General features: G+C 39.2%; 1 protein-coding gene across 2 annotated transcripts in view; it reads right to left on the bottom strand.

Moving 5' to 3' along the window:
* The window catches only part of CHST1 (carbohydrate sulfotransferase 1), a 29,041-nt gene that overhangs the window by 5,710 nt on the left and 1,299 nt on the right, over positions 1-22,032 (bottom strand). The window contains exon 2 of one of the 2 annotated variants that reach the window (XM_072422071.1): positions 2,177-2,290. The exons of the other annotated variant lie outside the window; for it this stretch is intronic. The gene's annotated coding sequence lies outside the window, so the exon portion shown is untranslated. The remainder of the gene's footprint in view (positions 1-2,176; positions 2,291-22,032) is intronic. 2 annotated transcript variants of the gene reach the window in all.

Here is a 22,032-nt window from a genome sequence, read left to right as displayed (position 1 = left end):
GTAGAAAAGTACAGTGGGGTACAATGATTGGTGTGCATGCTTACAAATATACCACATTGGAAAAGTGCGCAAACAAATGCAGCATAGTACAGAAATAATTATTCACAATGTTCTCATTGCATGGTGAATGTTTTGCTTTGAATTTAAACCATTTTTGTTTGGATGAAACATAAATATTTGTATTTCTGATTGTGGCCTCATTCAGAAGACCTCACTTCTTATCCCTGCGTCACCCAAATAGTATATGTGAGTTGTGGCCAGGTGATGAAAATGTTAAATAGAAAAGGCAACCAATAAATTAACTCTGGAAACAAATCCAGCTATTCCAACATTGAAATAATTCAGCCCCTAGAGCAAGGGAAAATAAAAAAAGCAACTTCCGCATTATTCACTCAAGTTTCCACATTGTCAGGATTAGGTTCACCTAGTCACTGATCTAAATGTATTCATTTGTTTTGGTAACAGATAATCATTTTAATAGCTGAAACAAGCAACTGGTCAACTGCTTCCAACAAAGGGGCTGATTCAGTGAAGGAATTTAGGCTGCTCAAATACCAAGGTGAATTATCACCTTGCTCGGTGAATGTGGTGATAGTTTACTTTGCAAAGAATACCCAATCACTTGTAAGGAAATCTTGGCTGGTTGAAGTCAGCAGAACTGATGGAATGGGTAATATTCAGTTTGCTATGTGAACAGATTATTTTCCTTTAGTAAATCAAGAGGCAAATGACGGCTGAGGCATTGGAGGCCCGCTTGTAGACAATAGATCACCATTAAATGATAGAAATCTGATGACTGGGAACCATGCTCATTGGTTACTGATTGATGAATCTGCCAGTACCAGACATAACTCTGTAACAATTATAGCTTAACTAGCAAAGGTAATGGCTGCTAATTCTGCAATACAATGTTTATGAGCGTATCCACAGCACAGAAAATCCTGCAGTGGAAAGTTTAGATGGTAATGGTGGGAGGGAAGGGGTTAAGGATGAACGATAGTATCTCCTATCTCGAAACTGCAAGAGCTCAAAGCCCTTTTTTTTTTTTTTTAAAGGGAATGCAAAAAGCAATTTTCCTATGCGTATCCCTTGCTTCCTCAGGGGTTAGCATGCTCCTCTTCCATCTGACCTCTGGCTTTTTGGGGGGCCCAGCTACAACTTTTATGGCCCTGTAGTAAACCAAGTTAATAGTTGAGTTTGGTTAAAGTAGTGCACCTGTCTGTCACTTTACATGGAAGAATGCATTTGTGCACAGTCCCTATGCAAACTGGGAGCATATTGCAAACCCTATCAATGTCAATTTAAAGGATGAGGGACCAATGCTGCTACCTTGCCTGGGGCCCCATTCCGCCTTAATCCATTTCTGTGCCTGGCCTATAGCATCTTTCATTTATAATACAGGACTATTGATCTCAAGTCCTTTATGGATGTGAGATAGACATTAAAAGATTTTTGCTGGAAATGGTCTTTCCTGATTATTTCCAGTGACAGATGAATGAACAAGTGCTGTATGCACAGAGCCATTCTGTTTTATGGAGAGGGGAGGTGGGAGGACGAGCAAGTGGCACCCTGATTTGACCTTCTGCATCGGAAAGTACAGCGATTATCCCCACTTAGCCATTTATCAATGTTCCGGGGCTGCTTAGTGTACCACTTATATGTAGCTTTACATAAGGGATGATATCAGTACCTGCAAATGCAACCCAGAGTGGCTTTTTGGAAATGGTGTGGAGTGTGGGTTTTGGTTGCACAGAAAAGGAGGAATAAGGTAAGTACTTTTGCTTTACAAGCATGTAACCCTTGCAGTGCGGAAGTAGCCCAACTGTGGGGTAATTGTTTTGCCAGACCCTGGCATTAGGCTTTAAACTCTATGTATGGAAGTCACCAAACACCGAAGCCCAGTGCCAACCACCAAGCCCATGTGTTTCTCCAAATCCACTTCCTTCCTTATCATTTTTTTCTCTTTTATGCCATTAGCTTGTTACTCGCCTGAATATTTTTGTTGACAATTTTGCATGTGTGGCACCGGTTCTTTGTACAGTTTAGGGACATGCTCCCACTTGTGATGTAATCACACTAATAAGTAACATTCAGCTGTAAATAACAGCAGGCAACATTATGGCTGTAATTAACGCAATCCCCGGAGTGAATGAATATATGCTGCACGGATACTTGCCACAAGACAGAAAGAGTTGATGTTTCATTCTAAGTCTTAAAGCCAGGTCAGTCTCCTGGGGGCAGCTGTTGTGCACGTCCTCCTCATCACAGCTCTCCTCCCGATATGTCACCTCTAGCAAGAAATAAAACAAGGTCAGTTACCGCAGAAGGAGCAGCATTTCACAGTGACAGCCTGCTGACCAGAAGGTGACCCGCACAGTTTCAATCCCCTCTACGGCACGGCAACATGAAAACTACATTTGGAGCTCACGCGCTCTGTAGAAAATTGCCCCTAGACACTGGTCAAATGTGAAATTTAAAGACGGACGTGCAAACAATGTTTAAACCATTTAGTAGTTGGTTTAAAAAAAATGTTCAATTGATTTTTAGATACCGCTAATAAAAGTGCATGGATTTGCCTTTATATTAGCTTGTTGTCAGCAGCTAGAATAGAGAAGGAGATGCAAAGCTCTATTCCAGGGGTGTCAAACTCTGGCCCGCGGGCCAAATCTGGTCCACACTCTAATTATATTTGGCCCGCGAGAAAATACCAAATGTCTACTAGAGCTGGCCCGTTGGTAGACCGTGCATGCACCGCTAATACTACAAATCCCAGAATTCTCTGCTGGCACGTCAATCAGGACCCAGAAGCGCCCCCTCCTCTGTTGACATTCATTAGTGACCTTCCCCAATTTTAGATTTTTTTCAGTAAATTTTAAGGTTGGCCCTTGACTTTGTCCAAATTTTTCATTTTGGCCCACTGTGTATTTGAGTGTGACACCCCTTCTCTATTGCATTGCACCATGTTAGCATCAAACAGATAACATATTACTAGAAAAATCATGGGATGATTGTGCAATATAGACGAAAAAAGTTGTTTGCTTTACCCCCAGCTCTTTCCAGAACATACGTACCTTTCCCTACCTTTAATTCTACCTCCTTACCTTTCCACTATTTTCATTGCATGAAGTTTATGGTCCTGAATTATTAAAGTTCTCCAAGGCTGAAGAGGCTACACTTTCATCAGTGAAGCAGGTGATCCAAAAAACCCTGGAATGGTTCTGGTCCAGATTTGAAAACATTTGCTAACAAATAGCAAATGACTATCCAGGTTTGCTGGATCATTCAGCTTTGCTGATGAAAGTGTATCCTCTCCTGCCTTTAATAAATCAGGCCTAATATATCTGGAACCTTCGGTTTGGGACACGCTCCATTGAATTGCAACTGGCCAAAGCAACACCTGTCTAAGCTCCTGGCATCTGAACAAAGCAGCAGAGGAATAAAGGGAATGTAAGTATATGCTGGTTGGGATAGGTAAACAGCACCACTTACCGCTGCTTTATTTCAAGAATTGTTTTCCCCCAAATTCAGCTTGGAAACCAACATTTCCAGGAGTGAGTAGTCCCTGCAGATCTTACTGGTTCTCTATTCTGACTCTATGCCACTACTGTATCCTACAGTGAGATTGGAAGGAGCAGACAGTGAGGGATCCTGGGGACACGTTCTCCATAAAGCAAGCTAAAACAGCAGTGCCACCAACCATTATCTATCACAATTATATTATGAAAATAAGTCAAATCCACTGGCCTTCATGCCAATAAAAGCTGTAAAAAAATAAAAAAAACAATTCATTCCAGTTATTCATGTTAGATGTATTTGATAATACTGACAGTACAAGCACCATTTGCTAGGAAATAACTTGTCAATGTTGCATTAATACCAAGGTCGATCATACACACTACATAGGAAACATTGTTTCTCCAGCACTGCAGCTCAAAAATGTTCTATATATTTTTAGCGTGAAGAAAGGTTCGGGTCCTGGGAGTTTTTTTTTTTTTGCTATCTGGGGTACCCTTAAAGTGATTTTTCACTCACTTCCCATCAGGGGTGGGCATAGGGAGATGCAAAGTGAGCCATTGCACAAGGGCAGCCATTTTTGCATAGCGGTCCTTTGTTGGCTACATTCGCCTTCCTATTTGACTGACAACATCTTACCAGAGAGGAAGTAAGGAAAATCTTTCAAAAGGAACTCAATAGAGTAGGGGAATGTTAAAAAACTTTCATAATTATATTTCTTTTTGAGGCAAAAGACCCATAAAGCTGTTCTGGGTCTTCATGAAAAAATAGGTTTAATGGTTGTTACCAAAAACAAAATACCTTTACATTATTAAACAATTTTTTATTTGATAAAGAAAACTCTTTAATATAAACAGATCAGATGCATCAGGAATAGACATGAAAGTCCAGATTAAAAGTATATCACAAATTGTTTTTTTCTTTCTGAAGTGTGTCCAACACATTTCACAACATAGCTTCCTCGGGGGATATATGAGATTTAGAAATTCAAATCACTTATGTGATATACCAGAGAGAAATAGATGTACATTCAGCAAGGTTTGTGCTTTTTAAGCTCCATTTGCAGTTTTATATAACTTCCTGTTTCGTGAACGCATTGTCAGCAGGATAGGAAATGCCCCTACCAGAACAGAAAAAACCTAACAGGAGAACCAATATTTACCCTTCCCATTCCAACTACAGGTCGTCCCTGGGTTACATACGAAATAGGGACTGTAGGTTTGTTCTTAAGTTGAATTTGTTTGTAAGTTGGAACAAGTAGATTATTTTATTAAAATCAATTAGGACAGATATTTGTCTGAACATATGTTACAGCTCAGCTCTTAAGATCACCCACAACCTTAGCTGTGTTTAACAAAAGATTTCTTCTGCAAGTCATGCAAACTGCCCCTCCCCCCATCAAGCCTCCGTCCTGCACAGGAGAAAGCAGGGACGCCCTGTTCTTATCTAGGAGTCGTCCGTATGTCGGATGTCCTTAACTCGGGGACTACCTGTACTATAAAAAAATTGGCTCATCCAAACCTTGTGTAGGCTCTCTGATATAGCTTACCCATGGTCACTGAACTCATCCTATTACTCACAAAACAGTGTTCATGCCTTGCAATTGATCACTCTGGCCAGAACATTATGTCCAAAGAGGAGGTCTTCATGTTCCATGGTCTATATGTTCTTCATGCATGGACATCCCGGTTAGTTTGTGGTGTCTCCAACAGGACAGCAGGACGCTATCAACAATGTGTGGTCAAAACCTATACAGGACCAACGTTTGCCCCCCTTACCCCTGCCACTAGTTGGCACAAGCCTACTGTGCCTGATTGCCCTACATATACAATGCCCTGTGATTCCTCATATACATTATATATATAAGATTCCCTGTGATTCCTCATATACATTATGGCAAGGTTTAAGTTGCAGGGTTAGTAATCTATCTTACCCAGCAGAAGTGGTTAAACGAGTGAGCTGCCAAGTATATGCAGTAATACCCTGCAGGACCCACATTCTGTGGCTCAATATTGACAATGCCGTCTATCAGTAAATATCCCAGACTTCCAGAACCTGCATGAACGGCCTATTCAAACACCAGCGCTCAGACCTGCACACAGAGACTAAACCTTTCCAGCTCTGACAGCCAGGAGAGACTTGGAAAATTCCACCAGAAGATGGAACAGAACACCCCTTTCCCAATCTAATTCAGCAATGACTGCATACAATCCCCCTCTGTATACTGTGGAGCAGTCATACCAACACCCTCTCTGATCTAATGGAAAAGTGTGATATTGTTGTAGAATAAGGAGGTGTTGAGATCACCTTATATAACAAGTTAACACTTTTATCTCCTTTCCTGTGAAAAATCACACTGTGTACTGTTCTATCATAACATGATACAAAACTTTATTGTTTACCGTACTGTATTATTTTAATATTATAATACAAAACACTCTGTACTTCTATAGTGTTGTATTGTCACACAATCACAATGTTCTACAGCCATACTGTGTACTATGCTATTGTAGTGTAATACTGTTCGACAATCACACTTTTCCTTAAGCTGTCATAGTATAGTGTTTTATCACAATACAATCACATGCTATAATATAATATTTTAGTGTAATACTGTCCCATAATCAAACTGTTCATTGGGCTGTCATAGTATAATGTAATATTGTAATACAATCATATGCTATATTATGATATTGTAGTGTAATACTTTCACACAATCACACTGTTCCATGGGTTGTCATAGTACATTATTTTCATACAATCACACTCTGTACTATGATATTGTAGGGTAATACTATCCCACAATCACACTGTTCTTTGGACTGTTATAGTGTACTATTGTCATACAATCACACTCTATGTTATGCTTTTGTAGTGTAATATTGCCCCACAATTACACTGTTCCGTTGGCTGTTATAATGTAAAAGTATCAAGGCAGCCAGAGGGTTCCAGGCTGAGAAGGCAGCAAGAGGGTTCCAGGCTGAGGAGGCAGCGGGGGGGTTCCGACCTGAAAAGGCAGCCAGAGGGTTCTGGGCTGTGAAGGGAGCAAGAACCTGTTCCAGGCAGGAGAAGGGAGCCAGAGTGGGTTCCAGGCCGCATGATAGGGGACAGAGCTCCAGGAAAGCCAGCAGGCAAAACCAGATTGGAACGGTGAGTGAAACAGTGTTTATTTAGTGTGTGTTAGTAAGAGAGGGCACCTACATGACGTAACCAGAGGCCCAGCTGGGCTACTGTTTGTTATTTTTGTTGTGAAGTGCTGGAGAGTGTGCTGTAACACTTGCCTAAACAATTAAAATTTGTGATTTTTGGAGTCTGCTGCCTCTAATCTGCCCTGTAAGCATCCCGTTACCATGAGCAACCCCCAGTATTATACTACATATGATGCACAACTGCATTATTTACTGTGCTGTAATATTTTATTATTGTAATAAAAACACCCTGTACTATGCTTATATAGTGTTATATTTCATACAAACAGATTGCCATACAATCACCTCTATATGCTGTTGTAGTGTAACATGTCCCACAAATCACAATGCATCTTGGACTGTTATAGTGTAATATTGTCATGCAATCAGACTTTGTATACTGCAGTGTGGTCATACCAACACCTTCTCTGGTCTAGTGGAAAAGTGTGATGTTGTTGGGGAAAAAAGGAGATGTTGAGGTCAGGTTTTATAGCAAGTTAACACTATTTATGAAAAATAACACTGCATACTGTACTATCATAACATAATACTGTCACACAATCACATTGTTTGCTGTGCTGTAATATTTGGGTGTTTTTAACCGTATAGTGTAATTCTGCTGTAAAATCATTGTGTAATATTATCATAGAATTGCAGTCTGTACTGTGCTGATATAATAAAATACTGTAATACAATCACAGTGTTGTTTTATCACAGTGTAACATAGTAACACAGCAATGCTCCATACTGTACAATCATAGCATAAAACTATCATCTAATTACACTCAATAAGCTCTGATTCTAATCAGAATTGTCGGAACTATCTGATCACAACTATTAATTACTATTTGTGCCCTAATCTGCTTGTCGTTTAATTTTTTGTTTTTTTTATTTATTTTTGAAATGTATTTATTTTATTAGGCCATTCATGTTTGTCTTTTTTGTCATTATGATATTTGTTATATATGGTATAATACATCTTCTTGGGTCCCAGTATGATAACAATTTTCTTATTTGGGTCCCTAAATTTAGGGTCCTCATGTTTAAGAACACCTGGTCTAAAATAGCAAAGAAAAACTAAATATAAATATGCTACACACAATAAACCAAATGGTGAGGATTTAAAAAAAAAATGGTATATTGCTTAAAAATGATGAAAAGATATCAAAAACTTTGGTACAGTTTGAGCTATAAATGTGGACCAATAATACTTTTTTTCATTCAAAATATTTCTACAACTATACAAGGATTTGTGGGATTGTACAGAGAGGAGTTCATATCTTTAATTGTCATTAGGGTGACACTACATTAGCCCCTTTTGTTTTTACATTTATTTGGTATTTGGATTTGAGAACAGACATTTCTCCATTGTAGCTAAGTCTCAGGGTGGTCATACACAGCTTGGTAATTACAATTAATGCTCACGATTTCAAGTCACATTTGCAATTATATTGTTGTTTCTAATCTCCTAGGAGGAACGTATTGTCTTTGACAATCGGAGGTACTTATTGTGGCTTAGGGGGATTTTACAGTTTTTTGAGAAATCACCCACAAGAGGGATCTGATCCTTTCCTTACGGTAACAATTTAAGTACAATAAGACATCTCCCTTATGGTCATATCATGTCATCTATGGTCACCTTAACTGTAGACATTTGTACATACTCCCTATGACAGCACAAAACTCTCACTGGAAATAATGGATATGTCATAGACCTGCATTCACATAATAGAAATAAATATGACAAGAAATCTCATTACAAAGTTCATTAACACACTGTCATGCCTTAAAGTATCAAATTATAAAATTATACAGAAGATGAAGAAGTAGAGTTAAAGTGTATCTAAAATGTAAAGTATTTATTTTTATGTCTGATAAAGAGTGAGGAATGATGACGTCTCCTGTAGAGTTTTTCTATTTGTGTCCCTTTAGGAATGGGGGGTTCTGAATTTCCTGTCCCCTGGGTACAACAGGAAGTGAGTAGGGAAATCTCCTATTGTTTGTCCCAGGAAAGGATTTCTGTTCTGTTCCTGTTCTGTTGAAAGACCATTTGGATTCTCCCCCACTTTAAGTCCTGATGTGATTGGTTACCTTGGACAAGTTAGGACAGTAATCCCAATGACGAGACAATTAAAAACCTGACAATGTTTTTGACCCCTCACCACTTTATGGTGGTGATCATACGTTGACCCTTTGTGTTACTATCTAACTATACAATCATGTTGAAAGGTAATAAAGACTTTATAATGTGAGGATTATCAGTGGTCACCCAATGGCCAAAGAGGAATACGATGGATATAGAAGACTCAGCATTGAAAATGGTGGGGAAAGCAGCAGTAATAGGGTCATGCATTGAAGAGCCTGGCTCTATTTGTCATACCACTGTGAATAGACTTTCATTGCTGTAGTCCATACCTACACATACAAAGCTTCAATTGCCAACAAAAGAAAAAAATTCCCTGCCTCCTGGGGTTTTTTTGTTTATAGCTACACACTGTAGAGATTGGCCTTTTACACTGGGGCTACTCTGGGGCCAATATATGATCATCCACAGGCCAAGGGGGATCTCTATGGATTGGAAATCTGCTGAGGAGTCAGTAGCAAAGATGGTGGCTTCATAGAATGCAGTGGGACAAGTTCCTGTGCCTGTCATTGCTTCAGGGTACCTGTAAACAGGTAGGTCTGTGCCACATTTAGCAAACATGATGTCAATCATGACAATTATGACAAAAGCTCACTTACACCAAGAAATTAAATTCTGCATTAATATTTGCTCTAGGTTTAATAATTTTAGTTTTTACACTAATATATATATAGTGTGTATGTGAATATATATATATATATATATATATAAATATATATATATAATGGTAATATTAGTATATATTTATAATATATATATTATTAGCACTGCTCGGTTAGTCTGTATTCATTAAACCTAAACAGATTCCGTACCCATCCATCACACCTCCTTTGGACTGAAATACAAGTTCCTCTTTGGCAGTATGGCTGACAAGCTGCTTTGGAACTACATGCACAATTAGCAGCAATGTGTAGCCAATGAATATACAGCCCTAATGTATAAATCATGTAGTAGCCTCTAGCAGTTCTGTCAGATATCTGTCTGTATGTCAGAGTGCAATCTGCATCCAAGCTAAATGACCATTGCAAGAAAGACACGATAATTCACTTGGAGAAATGTGTCTGCCTGTAGAAAACAGAACTTGCCTGTGCATACATGAAAAAGCTATTTCAGAATCAACTTCATCATATTTTTAGATGCAGGTTCATAATTCAATATAATCACACATATTTGGATATTTATCACAGTCATGTTTGGGAAAAATTGTCATCAAATTCTTGTTTTGTGACTCATTAAGCCCAGAAAAAAATTCACATTTTAATGGTCCCAATTAGATCTGGATCTGTGCTTGGAATTATTCACCTGCTGAATGTGAACTGCTGACGAATATTGTCATTAATATTTCTGTATCTTTATATGACATATATCTGCTCTCTAAATGGATACACTATATGGCTTATCAATTGTGGGCATCTGAACATCAGAGCAATGTTGGCCACTTGGCAATCCAAAACCATGGACGTTAAATAACGAGAATTATCTTTTTATTTGAGGTTATAACAGCTTCAAATTTTCTGGGAACGGTTTCTATGAGATTTTGGGGTTTGTTCCTGGGAAATTGTGCTCATTCAGCCAAAAGAACATTTTGGAATTCAGGATCTGATGCTGAATAAGAAGCCCTAGCTAGCAATTATTGTTCTAATTCATCCCATAGGTGTTCAGTAGGGTTAAGGTCAATACATCGTACCATGTCTTTATGGAGCATATGGGTCATGATGAATCTGAAAAGGGCCCCATGTTTTTTTTTTGTTGCAAAATGTGTGTTAACAGACAAACAAAAAAAACTTTACCCCAATCTAAGACATTTAGGTCTGTTTACTGTTTTGGTTGCTTTAGGTAAATTGCTTGGTTCAAACCAAGGGCTATTTAGGTTCCCAACAATGGCCTTTCAACTAACTGGGAGTTGGGACTCCAAGGCCAAGTTCACACTCAGCTGTGATTGCTTAGGATTGTGATACAGAATTTAGAAGCAACAAGTTATTTTTGGGCACACTTTTTGCTTTTTCCCCTCTGGAGTAAGAACCACAAGGGCAACAAATGCAAATACATTACCTGTGGTGCGGTTTGCTGCTCCTGGGTGCATAGAATTGGTTTAGGTTTCAACTGAGAGCAGCTAACCTGGTTCCAACATTCACCCATTTGCCCCATTTGATGTTACTTTCCCTAATGGAATCTCAAGATATTATACTGTATTAGAAGTGAAGATGGAGAAGTAGGGCTTTCTAAAACAGTCAGCTCCAATTAAATAGAACAACTTATTAAATACACTTTCTGCATCCCTGTGAGATACATTCAATATTCATGTTGAGACTTTTCTCTTCCAAATGTCTCTAGCTAAGACTTTTGCCACCTAATGATTCATGCTAATCACAATAGGGCACGGGATTAAAAAAATCATATCAGTGAGCACAAATCATAACAACAAATTACACTTAAGTGGTCATTAGTATGTAATTGATCGCATCTCATATAGCTGAATTTACACTCTGCAATATATATTAGTATCATATTGAACATTTTTCTTTCTAGGTACCCAGGCAAAATTTAGCAGTGTCAGCATGGGTTGGTTAGCTCAAAATAACTTATGGCTTATTCGCATAAATAATTTCTATACTTTGTAATGATAAAGCTTTTTTAGGTGCACTGTTTAAATAAATTTCTTTTATTTTCCATTGAAAAGATGGCAAAGTCTAGACCAGTGTTTCTCAACCAGGTCAAGTCATCTACCATGGATGCCAATCTTTTTGGCTATCTGTAAGAGTGACATTCTTCCCAATTGCTGGCAATGTAAGGGGCATTCTTCCTACTCATCACCACACTAATGTACTGTGAGTTGTGGATATAGTAATTATAGAAGAGGTTCCTGAAGACCTGAAAGTTATTTCAAGGGGTCCCCCATGGTAAAAAGGTTGAGAAAGTCTGTACTAGACTATACAGTACTAGGCAGGTAACATTGATGCATATGATCACATTATTGGGAGCCACATAGGTTGGTTTAAAAACCAGTAGGAACCAAGATGTCAATGACAGCCAAGATTGAGAGCTAGTGCCCACTTATGTGTTGACTGCCAGCTCTCAAAGGGAAGACATTTATAAATCTACCCCCCATGTTAGGGGTATTCATTTACAGACTGGGGGCAGGTATTGATTAAACTAACTTTAAATACACTGAATTTCCCATTCAGAACCTCAGCGATCAGATTTTAAAAAGAAAAACAAGAACACTGAAAGTAAACTATGATTGGTTATGCTCAGTCCGTATTTTAAACAAAAGCATATAATTTGACTCTGTGCAACTCGCAGCCATAGCAATTTCACAAATACTAAAACACGCTGTGAATAATCTTTTTCCACATATGAGTTGCCCAAGGACTTTATTCGACCTCCCAGCTGAGCTCTTCTGATTCTTTCCGAAATGAATAAGAATCCAAAGACACCCTCTTGATTATCCCCTTGTCCAATTCCGAATGATATCTGCTGTACCTGAATGGAAAATTGTGTCTTCCATTTCAAGTCTGGCGATCAGTGACCACTGCCTTGGCATTTTACAGGCTCTAGATACTAGACATAGATTTGTTCCCCTCCTCACCAAATATATGTATGTAACTGAGTAATTATTAGATGTGACTGATAAAGCTTTTCAGGGTTTTTTTGGCTACCTTTGGAAACGCATTGCTTTTTAAAAGCTTTTCAAGGTCCTGCTTGATGCAGCCCATAAAAAAAAGAGTTTTGTTGACCCGATACTAATGGTGTTACTGTGCACTTTGATGTGGTTTAGCAACACTGGTAAACCAAATGACCAGATTTTTCTGATCGGGACATAACTATTAGAATTGGTAACACCCACCAACACGATACGTTCCAAATTTTGGGGATAGGAAAGACAGATAGACTAAAGGAAGAACAGTTCCTCCAAATCCAAGTCAGTTAGTGTTAGGGCTACACCTTCTGACAGGTGACGTGGGAATACCTGTGCTGAAGAGTTTAAGTGTCTCCCAATCCTCACAAGAGCACCCTGAAAGAGATGTTCTGCTGTGACCCCAGTGGCCAGTCAACTATTTTGCTACTGGACGAACACCGGGTCACAACTCCCCATCAAGGGCTAGCAGAACAGAGGACTTTGGTGTAGAGACAGCCAAAATCAGCTGTCATCAGTAAGATGACAGCAAGAGGCAAGGTCTAGGCGGACTGAGGTCAGGGCGGGCGGCAGGAAAGTATAGTCCAAGTCCAGGCAGAGGTCAGGGCAAGCGGCAGACAAGCATAGTCAAGGTCCGAGGACAGGTCAGGGGAGGCAGCAGATAATCATATTCAAGGTAAAGCATAGGTCAGGAATCCCAAAAGGCACAATATAGCAAAGTGTACAAGGCTGAAGATCCAGCAACCATAGCCTGGAATCAGGGAGGTATAAATATAGCTAGCAGCCAATAGCAGGACAAGGTTGGACCATGAACTACTCTGCTCATTGGCTGCTGCACATGCTGGTAAGAGCAGGGGATGCTCAAAAGGCAAATCTCTGCAAGGCTAAAGGGAGCCTGAGGATGCTGAAAGCTGCCGGACAGATGAGCTGCGGGTGGAGTGTTAGGAGTGGTAACAATGGTACTGTCACTCAGGTACGGAATATCACTTCTAGGGGTGACATTCACCTGCACCCACACACTCCTTCTTGCTTCCCTACAGACACTTCTTTCTTATCTCAATGCCCTACCCTGGAACTAGGCTAAAGCTAAGGTGATCACTACTGAACAATCCAACATTTTAAAAAACTCCTCCCAATATTTTTTTCAATTCAATATCCTAATATATATATATAATGAATATTAGGAACTTTAATTTGTTTTCATAGCATTCTGCAGTGGCCTAGGTAGTAGACCTTGGACTGGCAAAAGAAAGAGCAGCATTCTGATCCAATCAGGCTCTGCTGCATACACATGTTCCAAAATGCAACATGGTAACTGACAGAGAGAAGAAATAATTGGGCTCAGCAGTTTGCTGCTTGCTTTATTATTCTATCATAGAATTGGTACAGGGAAAGGCCAAACTTTATTGCAGTAGAAAAAGTCAGGTCCCTGCGCTGGCTATGTGGAGCTGAGTAAATCTCATTACTGGATGGACAGAACTCCAACCCCATTGGCAAGTAACATCTCTTATATGTGTATTGCAGCTGTATATAGCCCAGGCTTCTTTTTTTTCCCTAAAGTCCTCTCATCAATATTGATCAAATGTGAAGTTGATTGAAAGGTAATCAATATAATTTCAACAATGCTGATTAATTTTTTCAGCCTTTCATTTTACATTAAAAATTCTATTAAACTGAAAACAGAAGCGTGTCTGTGTACAATAAGAAAATAGAATTCCTAGGCCTAATCGAACCTATCAAAATGAAAATTAAATTTAAAAACAATCAGAGTGTATGCAGCTATTAGAAAGAGTCTAATAAGTGCCCTTTCCTCTGACAAGTGAGCTGTTAGACTGCTCTCACTGATTGCAATGTTATCTCTCACACACAATGATGAGGGATGTTCACGACTTTAGAAAGGCATACAATGAAGATTGCATTTAGGTTATTATTCATTTTATGTCACCTCTTTGCTTCATTTACTTGTTGGTTCCTGCACAACAGTCCCAAATCCAGTTACTATGTAATGCTCATATCAAACAAAATTCTCTTTTTTAACCGAGCAACAAAATCTTCCTCCATTTGTATCTTACCCACTTCCCCTCCCAGACACTGCAGAGAACAATGGGAGGGTTTCATCAGCAGACACAAAAAGCAGTGGGCAGGACTTGATTTGCATAAACAACATTTTTCATAACAGAATAGTACATTTCAAATACAATTTTTTTGTAAAATCATTATATTCATGCAGTGGGGAGGGGTCTTGTTCTACAAAGCTATACAATGCCGTCTATGAATGCTATATATTACATACAGTATGTTGTCATTTCATATTGCACAAATACCTGACGCGTTTCGCCAGACTGGGCTTCTTCAGGGGATTGAGGAACTTGGTGTTTGTTACTTCATAGTCACAAATACCATGGGAGCATACATAGCTTCTGCTTGTTTCAAGCGGGAATGGCTTATTGAACAGGTTGACCATATCTATTTGGTAGAATGTACTGTTATAGGCATCCAATCAACTGGTTATCATGCTTGTAAAATCTGGGTTGATTAAGGGTATTTAATATATCTCGTGCTTGGTACAAAGTTATTGCTTGTTATTGCTTCTAATTGAGCAAAGCAGCAGATCTCCTAAAAGTGGGTAAGTGGTCACATTTGTGGCAGAACAAATTTAAATGTCTATAAAGGAAGTATCCTCCTGTTCAATCGGAGGTTCTTGATGGTATAGTGGTGGGCCAGCCGGCAGCCTTTGCAGAAGGGTGGAGTAACTTGGTGAAGAGGAAACTTGGACGCAATGACTCTATACCAAGCACAACATATATTAAATGGTCTTAATCAATCCAGATTTTACAAGCATGATAACCAAGTGATTGGATGCCTATAACAGTACATTCCACCAAATAAAAATGGTCAACCTGTTCAATAAGCCATTCCCGCTTGAAACAAGCAGAAGCTATGTATGTATCTATGGTATTTGTGACTATGAAGTAACAAACACCAAGTTCCTCAATCCCCTAAAAAAGCCAAGTAGGGTGAAACGCGTCGAGTATTTATGGCATATGAAATAACAACATACTGTATGTAATATATAGCATTCATAGACGGCATTGTATAGCTTTGTAGAACAAGACCCCTCTCCACTGCATGAATATAATTCAGTTGGGATAAGGGTCATATAAGTGATCTAATAAAAAGTTTGTATTTTACATTTTCTATTCTGTTTGAAAATGAAATTTTTGTATATATTTTGGAACACTACTACAAGCCAAAAAAAACCCTCCTTTTCTCTCTTCGAGTGGTACCACTAGTATACCACAAACATGTTGTTTCTGCATATAAGACTGGGGAATTGGATGCAAAATGAAAAATCTAATCACCAATCACACCATAATTATTCAAACCAATAAGGACTTGATTTGGCCAGATGCTGATTAGCAAGCTACAGCAGTGACAATACTGTTATTCTCCCCTCTACTGTTATGCTCCCCTTTTTTATTCCACCGTGGTACAAGCAAGCACAGCTGACATGAGGGTGGCAACTCTGCTGTGAATTCAGAAGCAGTGCAGTATTGTTGCCACCTCTTTACTGGAGCTTCAATAAGTTCAATAAATTCCCTAACCAGCTTCATAGGTGGGACTTTGCTATGTGATTACCAAAAAATGAGAAAGCATTGTAGAATTGCAACAGCTTTTTTGGGAGGGGGCATAGTTTTACTTTGACATCTATGTCACAAAACTATAATTTGGGAACTTTTGGATTTAAGAACAGAATGTTATAAGCTGCAGGCTCTATAGGAACTGTTTTGAAAAAAATCACATAATAGGTGATGAGTGGTGTGAGCTAAAGGGGGCAAAAAGAATTCAATTAGATCTTTGATGACATCTCAACATCCCTCTTTCAAGATTCGCTGTGCCAATGATTGGATGCCCAGAAACAAGCACTGTTACAAGAAGGTGAAGCTCAATTAACCCTGTGCTAAGGACCTGGAAAGGGGGGAGGTTTGGATACAAGTTCCTGGGCAGTGATGGGGTGCATACAAATGTATGAGCATTAAATATATATTTTTTTAAATGGTACAAAAAAGAAAATAAAGCACACTGATGTACACAATGCACATTACATTCTGCTAGTTCAGTCCCTGTACTCTCTGGGTCAAAGAATATTTCCATTGCCACAGTTTGGGCACAAAAATTATATGTGCCACCTGTGGGAGACCTGACACCCTAACTACAGAGTTTCTTGTATAGACAGAAATCCCACACTTAGCAGCAACAATTAGAGTCTAACTGGTAAAAGGTCCATCACTGGAAAGTCCGCTGCTCTGTTCCCCCAAAGCACTAAGCACAGAGCTACAATACAATGAATTCCACAAGGTCCACACCATTGTTCCCAACCAGGTTCCTCCGGAAGTAACGGGGGGTTCCTTGAGCAATTTGTACCTCTCAGGTCAGACTAAGTGACACCAGTGATTTTTTTGGCTTTCTGTAAGGTGGACTTCTTTCTTATTCACAGCAATGCAAGTGGTATTCTTCCCACTGGCCACCACACTAATATAATGTGGATATAGAAATTATAGCAGGAGTTAAAAAGGTGGATTATAGCTGCTCCGCACCCCTGAAACTATTATATGATAGAACTCATATCAAGTAGTGGCAAGATCTCAATAATAACAGCTGAGGGTCGGATTTCTGCATAGACTAGAAAAGCCATGGCTAGGGTACCAGATCACTCAGTGGTGGCACACACACATTTCAATGGCACATGTGTGTCATGTATCAGAAGGTTCCAATTTGCTGCCCTGCCTTCTAGAATGATCTAAATAGTCCTCATTGTGGCTACCTTTGAACAATTTGGGAATTTTTGTTTGAGTTCACCTGTTCTGTGTCCATTCACTAACTACTAAATAAGTAGTGTGACGTTCTGCCTAACCCTCTAATCACCCGACTTTGGTATGTCTTGTGTAAGATAGATAGATAGATAGAAAGATAGATAGATATTAAAATTGATAAAATTATTACCATATAATGGGTACAACATAATGTAAGTCCCTAACAGCCAAAATTTTTTTGCCAGCCTCTGTATGCAGCTTCAATGAAAAGGGCCAACAACCAATAATGGCAAAAAAGGGCCAACAACCAATAATGACAAAAAAAGGACCATCAACCAATAACTGTAAAGGAAAGAGCCATGAACCAATATGGGCAAGGAAAGGGTCATGAACCAGTAACAGCAAGGAAAGGGCCATGAACCAATAAAGGCAAGGAAAGGGCCATGAACCAATAAAGGCAAGGAAAGGGCCATGAACCAATAAAGGCAAGGAAAGGGCCATGAACCAAAAAAAGGCATGGAAAAAGCCATGAACCAAGAATGGAAATGAAAGGGCCATGAACCAATATCAGAATGGAAAGGACCATGAACCAATAATGGAAAGGAAAAGGCCATGAACCAATATCTGCACTCAGATAAAAGTTGAAATACAGCACTTATCATATTTTGGAATTCAAAGGAACAATATCCAAATTTTTAATTGCTAAAGTAAAAAACGGATCCAGTTAGGAAGTTCATCCACCCTTGAGGAAAGGGATTTAAAAAGAAAACAGCAATAGTTTCCCAAAAAAAAGTATTTTGCCCTCCAGTAGACGAAGGCTGCGATAGCCTGTGAGATGCTGAACTTATTACACATAAATACTTAGTGGCTTCCACTGCTTGTCATGATGATCCATTGGCTTTAGTGCTTCATGACCCACCTCAACACTACAATCCAGTGTTAACTACACTTACTGTTAATATTCGTTTCCAGACCAGTGACTCTAAATAATTAATTCAGAGGCAGCTTAGCAACTAGCATGCTCAATAAGAGGTCAGCAACGGCAGCCTACAAATTTATCTCAGGGCAGGTTTATTTTTTACTAAGTGGATCTATGTCGCTTCTTTTGATGAGTTTATTTTGAATCTTTTTTTTAACTCTAACCGATCAACAGAGGGTTATTTAATTGAAGCCAAGGTATTGGCACACAGTAGACTGAATGAGACGTGTTCAGGTTCTGACCAGCTCATTGGTACCAATCACATGACCCCCCCCCCCACCGGCATGCAGAATAGTTTCTAACATTCATACAGAAAGGTAAAGATTTCACTTGCATTGTTAAATTTGGCCAACGAGTGATTTATTTGAACAGCAACAGACAGTAGGGCCACTTCAACTATAACATTTTGCTCCAATACATCAGAAATTTCAAGACTACAATGTGCTTTCCAATGTATAATGAGGACATAAGGCCATTTCAGACTTGTTCTACAGCAGGCTTAGTTGTGATTCCAAAGCTCCCATTCAACTGGTTGGGAAACATCTTGTGCACATATTTACACATATTTGTGCACTATAATTTTTATAGCGGTGCAGTTCCTGAAAGTCACTACTGGCCACACAGTTGCTTTTCCTCCTCTGGAGGAAGAACAGCACCTCAACCTCACTCAACTCCCTGTCTCCTGGTGGCTCTTTGTTTAGGCTCTATACTGTATAGCACATATGCCATGTAGCCTAGAGCTCCGCTCTGTGTGCAGCACCGCAGGGGGTTACAACATCTAACGGCTGAAGGGGATCACTGTCTTCACAGAAGTCCCCCATAGAGCCAGCGGTAAAGATGGCCTTTGTCATTGTTGGCCCCTGATGGCCCCTGTCATTGTTGCAGAGTGACTGCACACAGGTAAGTATGTGCCATAATTGGCAAGTATACTGTGCACACTTACTGAATATTGAAGAAGCACCCACCAACAAGTTTAGTTCCACTTTAAATAGTGAAAAAAGAGAACACATAGTCACTTTGCATTTGTGCAAGAAAGGTATTTCTTAAAATATTAGCTGACCTGTTAAACAAGAACTAGCTCTGCACTGACTGCACTGGCAAATCCTAAAGCTGAACTCTAGGAAACTACCTTTGCAGTGGGATTGCCCCAGAATCAAACAGAAGATTTGGACTTGCTGATGTTGTACATTACAGTCTTCTTGAAATGTTTATATTACAGATAGCAAAACAAAGTGCACATAATAATCGCCTACAAGTGCACCCTCCTTTCCCCAAGATACAGACTTTTGCAGGAGTTTTTATAACGTTTTATCATGCCGTGTTCCATGTGACCCCTGGCTCAGGAGATAAAACCCAACAGGAAGCCAATCCATGAGTAAGTATGCATGGGGAGGAGAAGGGGACACTTGTATACTACAGCGGGGTAGGCAGGCAGGATAAGGGCACTTTGTGCAAAGCACTCTTATCCTTAACATAGAATTCCCTTGTGGACTACAACGTAGACGTTTATTGGAGAAGGAATAGAGCCGTTTTGGTTTTGGTCTTTTAAACTTTTAACTTTATTAGAAATCTTACCGGTTGCATTTGCTTCCTAAATCACCTAGAATGAAAAACCTTACGCTGAGGAACTAAAAGTCTCAAATCTTTTGGGAAATGCAGTTCCTGGATAAACTCTAAATGCTGATTTGAAATAAAACTAATTATTATGGGAAACAAGCAGACTTTATTTTGTCCAGGTTTAACAAATTTATTGCTGGATTCTAAAATATGCAGAAGCCATAACTCCCATTTATGGACACCAGCATAGAATGGCCACCTAAACCCAGTGGGGCATTTTCCTCCTTTATATCAATATTTAAAACTACCCAATGCAACAATACGATGAATGGATGAACAGTTTAGTGCATTCCATTACCAGTTACAATTATTTATAGGGATCTGTACACCAGAACTCCAAGAGTCATTTGAAGAAGAATGACATTTGGTTCCAAAATAGGGACAATCCTACCATGTATGGGACAGTTGAAGTTCTACGTCAGATTTGCAATTATGAAGCTGCAGAGTTTTGTGACAACTACATGACATGCAAACTTTTCAGAGCCGTCACCTCTCTTGCAGTGATACAAAGTAGGGTCATTAAAGGGAGCGTCTGTCCTGCAGATTGGGTAATTAGCCGCCTCTAATAGCTCCAGTTCATGGTCCTGGCCCACCTGTGCAGCAGCACCAGGTGGCCTTGTGTGTCTAAATCCATCTGTTTTCCCTTCACAGTTGGGTAGTCTACGCTCCTGTCTTGGTGCAGGCGTTACCCATCAATGCGTTATTTTGGCCAGCAGTCTCCTATCAATTATCGATGTACCCGGCTTTCCTAAACAAGGTGCATTGCACCAGCTGCCACCCTCATCTGTCAAATTTAAGTACCCTTATAAAGTGCAAAGCGTGGTCGCCCATAGCAACCAGATGTCACCTTACATCCATCTAGAACAGTAAGGGAAGTGAAAGTCAACTGCTTATTATGTTCAATATCTTTAAACTCCGATCTCACTTTTGTTGGAGTGCAGTAACTCATAGCAACTAGATTTCATTGTTTTGCAGTATCATTCGCAGTATCATTAAATAACTATTCTGATTATTGTATTATTGTATTATTCTTATAATAAATATCCCTTGCAAAGGTAGGTTTGTCCAACATGGTACTTTTCTCAATATTGTGAATACAAAATAAACAAATATTTACTTAGCAGATATAAAATGTAATAATATTAGATTCTTAAAGGACCCTTTCATTCATCATATATTATTGATAATATAATAACATTTCATACAGAGCCACTCATTGATTAGTCTGCCATGGTGGGTTACCAATCACAATGTCTAACTTATATGCCCCATGGGGAATCCCATTTTTCTGTTCCCCTCCATCCACTGCTACAGTCTGCAAAATATAAACTCATACAAGTTCCCATCCGAGAAAGTAGGGCTGCCATGTAATGGCCACAGCAGGTTGGCGGAGCTGGGAACTCAAGCGCGGTGATCTCACCACTGAGATCCCAGAAACTTAAAAACACCTGGGGGGGGGAATGTTTCACCTTGCCAGTAAACTGAAATAATCAGTTATAGGAGGAAGAAATATTGCACACCAAAGTCCCTGTTTGTTTTTTCTCATCTGGTTTACTGGACAAGTTTTTGATACCATGTATATTCGCAACGAGACTGTTTTAGAAATCCAGCTGACTGCTGCACAAAAAGTGAGCCGATATAGAAAATTAATGATGTGATCAAAATCATTACTGAACGAATAGTTTAAGCTGAGTGCTCGGCGTCTTTATACATTTATAAGGAGAAGGGATCAGATACTTTGTGTTGTTTTTGTCAACTGTTGGGGTAATTTTTTTGCAAGTTGTTCTTTGGTGACAACAGCTGTTCGAGGGTATTTATTAAGGCAAAAAGTGGTGCAATAATCCCGACCAACCAATCATATTTAATTGCTTTTTAAGATGATGAATTTTTGGAAGATGGTTGTTATTGGGCTACCAACATTTGTGCACAATTTATTCTTTTCAATGCATTTTTCAACAATCAACTGGAGCTATCAAAATGCAGCCTATACCTGTGTACAGGTGTGCCAGGAATGCCTTTAGAAGAATAGATAGATAGATAGATAGATAGATAGATAGATAGATAGAATGATAGATATAGATAGATAGATAGATAGATAGATAGATAGATAGATAGATAGATAGATAGATAGATAGATAGAT

This window comes from Pyxicephalus adspersus, chromosome 9 (assembly GCF_032062135.1).
Source record: "Pyxicephalus adspersus chromosome 9, UCB_Pads_2.0, whole genome shotgun sequence".
NCBI lineage: Eukaryota > Metazoa > Chordata > Amphibia > Anura > Pyxicephalidae > Pyxicephalus > Pyxicephalus adspersus.
This window is presented reverse-complemented; position numbering and strand designations above follow the sequence as displayed.